We start from the raw sequence: 6,000 nt of genomic DNA, 5'->3' as shown, positions 1-6,000 counted from the left end.
ATTAAAAATGATGAATAATTGTAGGTGGCTTGTTTTATTAAGTCAATAGACTTAACAGGATGGAGCATGGAGTACAAAAATAAAAAAAAAATATATATTTTTTTACATTCCCACAGGTTTCTAACATTAATAATACATAAATACCATCGCTCAGTTTCTGCAGAAAGGCATTTAATGAACAATAAAGACATTCATGTTGTTGGAAGGGGGAAAATCCTGTTGGTGCTCCAGCAAACCTATCTGTCTTGGTTTTGTAGTCTGAAGGAAATAAGAGAGTACTCAAAGAAAGTGGGAACATGAGATACACTGTTAAAACATCACTCCAGTGCTGACAACACCTCAGAACTATTGCGAAAGACAAGTAAGAAAATAAGGATATGGGGCCATTGTGTGCCACTGATGGCTAAGTAGGATTTTTCTTACAGAACGTGACTTAAAAATTGAAGGTGGAGTTTGGTCTGCTTAAACAGAATGTAGAAAAATCACTGCCTCATCCCAATAATCCCGTGTGTGATGGCTGGTGACAAAATGGACACTAGCTATTAGACTGTAACTACAGTAAACATTGAAAACACTGTTTAATTTCTCCATGCCACCTAATGTAACAGTTGAAATTCCAGGTTTAATGGCCCAGTGAAATGGGCCAGTCTGGAATCACTCTGAAATGTTACTCTTGGAAGACCACCAGTGTTTCTACCCTTATGGCTATTTTGTAGAGTTTTATGATGTATTCCTGGGCATTAGGGAGAAAGGAGGGAAAAAGGTGAAATTCTCTTTCCCTAATATAGCTACTAGGCTGATGCAACTAATGGGAAATTAGACTGATATAGATCGATATAACTAATGGGAAAAATTCACCGCAACTTTTCCTACCTACACTTAAATACACTGTTACCTGTGAAATACAGAGTAGTTTTGAGGATGAGAAAAAACCCTACAGCATTCATTTTTGAGTAGCCCAGGTGACTGTTGCTTTATCATGAGAGACATTTTCTTTAGAGAAATTTATGTTTTGTTTCCTCTTTTGGCCCACCATCCTCAGTTTCTGTGGTTATTCTACGGTCATGTTATGATGAGGTGAAATAACTCATCAAAAAGAATACCTACAGATCAGGAACAGCAAGAGTGGTTTGAAAAAGGAAAGCAGTACTAAATGCTCAAGTGTTACAGAAGTAGAATTGAGAGTTCAATTGCTTCTATGCTTCTAATAGTATTAATAATCTCAGGTCTAGATAGTTCATTATGATCACTAGTTTTTTTGCTTTCCATTTTTTTTTTTTGGGTGGTGGTGGTGATTTTGTGGGTCATTTTATCATCTTGTTGGAGCCAAAGCAACCATTTAGCTTTTGTGAGGCACAAATGCATGGAGGCCGCAGCATGAAGCTGAGGTACGGCAGCAGCTTGCCTAACCCCAGGCTCCTGCTTCAGGAGGGGAAGGCCCCTCAGCAACACCCCACTTGACTGCACCTGACCAGAGTCCCCTGTGGATGAGGGTGGCTGTGGGTCTCCCAGCATTACCCCAGTGCCTCCTGCTTGATCCAGCAACTCAGCCCCTGGTCCAAGGCTACCTCCACACACCCTGCTCAGGCTCTCAGAGGAGCGGCTGCCATGGCCAAGGCATTGGGTTCATTTAGAACCCGCTGTCTTGAGTGAAACAAAATGGCGGCGAGGAGGCCCTGGGCCTTGGTTCCCTCAGCGCCTCTTGCCTCAGAGGGAAACTTCCACCTGGATCACACCAGCCTTTGCAGCCCAAAGGACCCACTCCTCCCCTTGTGAGTATTTGGTTAGTTTTCATTTCTAGCTTCTGTTAAGCAATTTTGGTTAAACACGGGTGTGATTTCTTCACAGCGTTGTAGAGATGCACCAGGGACATTCGGCTGCAGTGGGCATTGCCTGGGTTGGACATAGAGGAGCTGGTGAAAGCAAGATGTGTGGATCTTTTTATTTGATATTTTGGGATACCATTGGCACACTGTTGACTTAAAAAATATCTTAGAGCATCAGCAAGAACACCTATTGTATCTGAGATAAGACAAGCCTCGTAAGAGACATTGACTCTTGAGAGACATTGAAATTGCATTGAAATTACATTGTTAATTTCTGTTTTCATTTTCATTTTCTCTTGTGAAAACCACTGAAGTCAGTGTGGGTTTTTGCCCCTGTCTTTACGCAGTACATTTCTGAGAGACTTTGTAACCAAACAGTAAGTTCTACGGATCCTTGCAACCTCATGTGGATTGTCCTGGCTGGATTCAGTGACAGCAGCTAGCACCCCTTGAGGATATTGTCATTTTTTTTTTTTTTTTAAATATATTGCTGCCAGTAACATGAAATGTAGTATATGTGTGCCCATGTGCTGCTGATATAAAGTTGAGTATAGCAAGGGTCTAGGTTATAGCAAATGTATTCTCAGGAGATCAGTGAGAAGTAGATGTTTTGTGAAAATTTGTTTTGTGTAGATTAGGAATGTAACAATACATACGAGAAATTAGAATGTGACAATAGGACCAAAATCTATACCTGAACTAGATCAATGAGATCCACACTGCAAAGGCAAGATACAAAATTAGGTAGTAGACCACATGCCCCTGTACCTGATAGCCAGTTTTAAACTTGAAATACCAAAGGCAGTGTGTCAGACATGAGCTTGTGAACCACTATCTGTGTTATTTTTTTGCATGTGAATGGTCTCAGTGACTTTCATACTGATGTATTTCCTCTGTCTTTAAAGAATTCACAGTCTAGACAATCAGGACTGCTTTTTCTGTGTGTCTTGGACAGCTCCAAGTGTTCACCAAAATACAGTAACAAGTTAGAAATCACTTTGTTTAAAATGCTGACTTGGAAAAGCAGGTTGGATACTAGCCTTGTAAATATGCTGCTTGAACATGGAAATACATGTTATAGTTACCATTACAGCAGAATTTCTAGTGAAGAGGAAAATAATTTATAAGAAAAAGATTATTATAATTTTTTAAAGCTCTCTTGGGACAGATCATGTTAGTTTACTGACAGTGAAGAACTGAGAACCATGCCAGAAAAGTCACTAGTCTCATTTTTCTTGCATCATTCATCCAGATCTTTCTTGATGACCAATCAGGTTTATATGAATATAACCCAATGGCTTTCTTATCCTTCCAGAAATGTACCCCTGTATATAAACAAGGAATTGCAAAAGGGATGCACAATATACATACTGAGTTTCATCTTATTAACTGGAGCTCAGTCAAAATGAAATCTGACTTATTTAGGAGAAAAAATTCCTCACTAAGGAAAAAAGAACAGTTTTGGCAGGCCTCGTAATACATGTCTCAGGATTATCTACTAACAACTAGAAAAAGTCATGTGGCTATAAACAGTATAAAATTAAGTTATAAGCGTAATTTCTGGCAATGGTCCCTATAAATGATCTACCCTGGAGTAAGCCAAAGTTATCTTAAATCATATGTTTGTCTCTGTCTTTCCATTACACCTCTGTTGTTTAAAAAGTACATTTCTGTATTGTTTTTACAAATATTTTTCTCCCCCTGCCCCCTTTATTGCAAAATCAGGAAACTGCATTCCTAGAAAAATACCATCTAAAAAGAAGGGGGAGAAATCAAAGAAAAAAATTTCCTTCAAATACATCTCAGTTCAACAGGAGGCTCAAGAGATCCAAAACCCCAAGCCTTTTGAAAAGTTTGGATATAAGCACTGTTGTTTAGCCCTTTCTTAACTTCAGATTATTACTATTACTACTATTATTATTATTATTATTTTGAATAATATTGCCATGAATTACCCTAGCCAGAAAACTCCATGTCATGTTTTAGACAGAAATTTTTTAACAAACAGCTCATAATCTGACCAAAAGAAGGGATTTCTTTCTCCTTCTGTAGCAATACTATTTTCTCTTCCACATGGTTTGTACTTTAATTGGCACATCTGTCTTTAACAGAATCTCTTCCAAAACAGTATCCCTTGCTCTGCCCCTTAAAACTTCAGCCCTTCTCTCTAGGTTAGGTAGCAGATTCCTGTGATTGCATGTGATACAGTTTTCAAAGTGTCTTCTACCTAACTGCCATTAAAATCCTTTTGAAAATCTCACTAGCCACTGTGCTTCTTCAGCATGTTTTTCCTGAGATTTAGTCACCAAGTAGTGCTGCAGGATGCTTGAAAGGGCTCAGGAAGCAGCCTCTATCCTGGGAAAGGCTAAAAGGGTGATTAGGAGAATGCAGGAGATTGGGTTTGTAATAGTGGTAGTTTATCCTAAGCCTCTTTGTTTTAACAATCATGTCTAAAACCTTAAAGGTGCCGGCTACGCATGCTGAGCTCTTGTTCAAATGTCGGTAGTGGAAGTGCAGAGGTTAAGAGGTGCCTCTCTTGCAAGTAAATTCAGAAGATGCTGCTGTGGTCTGGGCATCTGGCGGCAACTCAGAAGGCTTTGGTTAAACTTCCTGTTCGATCAAAGAGTTACCAAATGCTCAAGGGGGGTCACTTGGGGCTCAGGTGAAACACCGTGTTCTCAGCCCAAACTTCTGTCATGTACAGTAGCTAGTTAGAGTATTGAAGGAGAGAAACAAGAACAAACACTGCATCTGACAAACAAGAACTGTGAGTATTAGCCAAGGTTAGTGACTTACTGAGTATCTTGTAGCATTGGTAGGATTTTTCTAAGATCTGGCGCTTGGAGTCCTGGTGTTCCTTGAGAGCCTCGGAGTTTTTAAGTAAGCTTTGAGCCATCTGGGTGAGGAGGAAAAATGAAGTCACCAACCATAGGGGCTTGACAAAATGAAAGGAATTACACTGCTGGTCAAACGTTATGTGTAAAGCAGCCCAAGACCATATCTGGTGTGTTGGTTAGTGTTGGTTAGGCCTCCAGGCTGGCAGCACCAGAAGACAGGCTTTTGCCAGCTATCGGAAACTGAAAGCAGCCAGTGTCTCACACTGACTTCCAGGATCCATAGTCTTAAATTTAAATAATTGATGTGGTTAATGAATAATAAATTTAATAGTAATGATTAAGGCAGATGACTCCCTGTTCAGTTAAATGGTCACAGCCAACTGAAAATGTGTGTGGTGCATACATGCTGCTCTGCTCCTCTGAAGTTTGCACGCGGTTATTCCCCAACAACCTCGTTTAATGCCGTGGATGATTCGCTTTGCCCTTAGACGGTGCTTCACCACTTCCAGCCTCCCACCTGGCTGCAGCGGCGTGCTTGGTTTAGAGGAGAACAGCTAATTAATGTACAGTGTTTTGCCCTTTTGTGCAGGGAAGCTCCAAAAGCCACGATTTTCCTTCCTAAGAGCTGTGGAAGCTGGCACGCCATTCCCTGCTCTCTCGGGCGACGTTGCCTGCCCTGTGGCAGTTTTCTAGGAGAAGCACAGTGTCCTAGACACTCTCTCCTTGTCCCTCCAATCTGTTGGCCCCGAAGTTTGTCCTGGTGGGAGCTGGAGCAGCTCAGCAGGGAAGTGCAGAGATGGGCAGCGCTGGCTTTGGAGCAGGGTCCCTGCAGGGCTCTGGAACAAGAGGGAAAATTCCCCCTCTCTTGTCTCGCCCTCCCCTCCCACCCCGGCCTTTCAGCCCACTTCCTCAAAGAGGCTTTGTGGAGTCCGCAGACCGCAGAGCTTTTTTCTTCCTCCCCACCCTACTCCGCCATTCCATCTGGTGTTTGTTTTGCTGTGCCGCCTCTTGTTGGCTCCATCTGAATACTGTAGGAGTCTCTCGCTGGATGTTTTGACAAGTGGATGCTGTGGAGCGCGGGCCGTGCAGCCTGGGGAGGGGGCCTGCAGTCTCTGAGCTACGTTCACTTCTGCTGGTATACGACGGCTGGGATGTGCTGCTGTCATGGGTTAAGATCTTTGCACGAAGGGACTCTGGGCTGTCCTGGGACGTTGCTCTGTTGTAGAAAAGTGTCTGCCTGGTGGTAGGGAGGAGGCCCTGTGCTGTCGTTTTCTGATGACAGCCAGGAGTGGGCCAGGGCTGACCTTGCACCTTTGCAACTCCAGGTTTGTTGTTGT

General features: G+C 42.2%; 1 long non-coding RNA gene across 1 annotated transcript in view; it reads left to right on the top strand.

Moving 5' to 3' along the window:
• The first annotated feature begins 1,180 nt into the window (after positions 1–1,180).
• The window catches only part of LOC106033032 (uncharacterized), a 160,591-nt gene continuing 155,771 nt past the window's right edge, over positions 1,181–6,000 (top strand). Inside the window, exon 1 of the long non-coding RNA XR_001205155.3 lies at positions 1,181–1,772. This is a non-coding gene — a long non-coding RNA (uncharacterized lncRNA). The remainder of the gene's footprint in view (positions 1,773–6,000) is intronic.

This window comes from Anser cygnoides, chromosome 8, assembly GCF_040182565.1.
Source record: "Anser cygnoides isolate HZ-2024a breed goose chromosome 8, Taihu_goose_T2T_genome, whole genome shotgun sequence".
Lineage (NCBI taxonomy): Eukaryota > Metazoa > Chordata > Aves > Anseriformes > Anatidae > Anser > Anser cygnoides.
The sequence above is the reverse complement of the archived record's forward strand: the minus strand, read 5'-3'. Positions and strand labels throughout refer to the sequence as shown.